We start from the raw sequence: 2,585 nt of genomic DNA, 5'->3' as shown, positions 1-2,585 counted from the left end.
ATATATATATTTATATATATATAAAGAAGATTTATGAATGTCAGCAGGTAATCCATTGTTTGATTCCTAAAAAGAACAGGCAGAAGAGGAAGGGCAAGAAAAGGTGAACTTGTAAGAATAATATCTGAATGTTAAGAGAGAAATCTCATCTTACTAGTGGTGTTGTGTCTTCCTAAAGTTAATAAGATGTCACCAGACTAATTGCCAACTGCTACACTTAGTTGATGTGCCAAAGAGGAGCAGGACTGCTTGGAATTTGGCTTGATGGTATACAAACACATCATTTAGTGCTACTACTAAAATTAGATGATATTTTTTATTCAAGTATTTTTAAACACACTCCAAATGTACCCCATGAATATTTTAATCCAAAGAAGAAATATTTAGTATTTAACAAAACAATACACACTGTATAGTGAGTGAGAGTATAAAACATGACCTATAAGAAAAAAAATAATTGTAAATATTAATTATTATTTTTAATAAGCAAAAGTGAATGATTTTATGTAAAATAAGGAACAGTAATAATCAACTTTTCAGCAGAGGTGTTCTGTGTTGCTCTTTCTCTTGAGTTTTTAGACTTATCAAGTGCCTGTCACCATGATCAAGTTTAAATATGAAACATGAAAAAGGAACACATGTTTACAAAGATTTACTTTGAGGTTTATTATCAAGTTTATTAATATTACACAATGAATATGCATGCAAAAATTGTTGCACCACAACCTACAACGTTAAAAATTGATTTAATTATCAAGTTTCACACCCAAAGCAAATCTAGTCAACATGTTATTTGTAGAGTGTATTTATTACAACAAATATGTAGAGCTGCCTTTTACTGAGGACTGGCTTCCATATGGTCAGTCACACACCATTTACACACATTGGTTGAGTGCTGCAGAAATGGTTGTTCTTCTGGATTGTGCTCAACAGAGCAATGTTGGATGTCTGTCATAGTCACCTTTGGGTTCTTAGTCTACAGCAATTGCTCTAATTTGCTGGGTGGCAAGCTCTGGGAAGAGTGTAATGGTCCCCATGTATTTCTGGCTGTCTCACACTGGCTACCATTTTTATTTTTGTTATTCTCTTCCTCTATGCCTCCCCTTCACTCCTCTCTGTCTGGGCGGAGCTCATTACAGGTTCTCGCTCTTGGCCCACACACCTGCGTGAGTGTCACCACCTGCTGCTGATCTTTCCCCAGCTGTTATTCAAGGCAGTGGCACAGAGCAGTTCACCACTGGAACGTTGAATCTCCTGAGTTCGAGCTCTGAGCTTCATCTGAGATCTCCCTCTGTATATTCGCCTAACTATTGTATTCTGTGTGTAGATATCCCCCTCATGGACCGGATTACGGACCCTTAATGTGTGCGGCAGCGTGAGTAGAGTTATGTACCAAATGCGGCTGAAGTGTGTGGATTACCCCTCTCCCTGGAGCCCTGGACCCACCTCCCAAATCACTATACATGTATATAGCATTGAACTCTTCCCCGTTGTTAATAAGCTGTGTTCTTTTATTGTCAAAGAACTCTGTCTGTGCATGAGTCTGTCTGGTAGCCATGACAAGAGTCCAGGTGGTTCAAAACGTTTTCCACTTATGAATGATGGAGACCACTGTGCACTGTGAAACTTTAAATGCGCTGAAATTTTCTGTACCCGTCCCCAGACCTGTGCCTTGATACACTCCGGTCTACAGTTATGTCCTTGGACTTGATGTGTCCTCTGCACTGCCAGTGATGGGATCTTGTATAGACAAGTGTGTATGCCTTTCCAAATAATCTCCAATCAACTGAATTTACCAAACATGTTGTAGAAACCTTTGACAGACAATCAGTGGAGAACAATGCATCTGAGCTCAATTGTTAATACTCTCTATAAATTGTTACCTTTTGTGTAATCTTAAGTTGTTCATAAAAACTGCAGCACTTCTTTTTTCAGCTATTTTACAATAAAGTATTTTTAGACAGACATAACGTTTGTTTCACAAAGCAGCAGTATTTATAGGATTTTGCATAATGAAATACAAATACAATATTTTATGTAAAAAATGGTTTGATCAAAATGGACAAATATGACAAAATTAGCTTTTCAAGCATGTTTATTTGTAATACTCATCCAGATTTTTAGAAGTTTGCTCAGTTTGAATATATGTGCTTGAAAAATGATGATTAAAATGATTTTACTGAAAATTGCAGTGGGGGAAGTTTAGCAGGATATGTCATACACATTTTGTGAATATCCATGTCATTTACATCAAATCTAATATATTTTCAGCTTGAACATCATCTATTTGTGCTTTTTTTTCTGAGAACTTATTTAACACATTTCCAAAAGTTGATTCTGTTCATCTGGACGTAGCGTTTTGTAAACGTTTCGTCACTCATCCAAGTGACTTCTTCAGTCTCAACTAACTGCAGGTTTCCCCAAATCTTATAAACAGTACATTTGCATAATGACTGAAACCAGCCCACTGAAGGAACAATGGGCAGGGAGGTGAGTTCCTTAATCATAATTAAACAAATTCTCATGACCATTGATCAACAACCACTGACCAAAACCCACTGATCAAAGACCACTGATCAATGGCC

Source organism: Haplochromis burtoni, unplaced genomic scaffold (assembly GCF_018398535.1).
Source record: "Haplochromis burtoni strain Fernald_Lab_line unplaced genomic scaffold, NCSU_Asbu1 Contig_1687, whole genome shotgun sequence".
NCBI classification, from domain to species: domain Eukaryota; kingdom Metazoa; phylum Chordata; class Actinopteri; order Cichliformes; family Cichlidae; genus Haplochromis; species Haplochromis burtoni.
Note: the sequence above shows the minus strand (reverse complement) of the source record.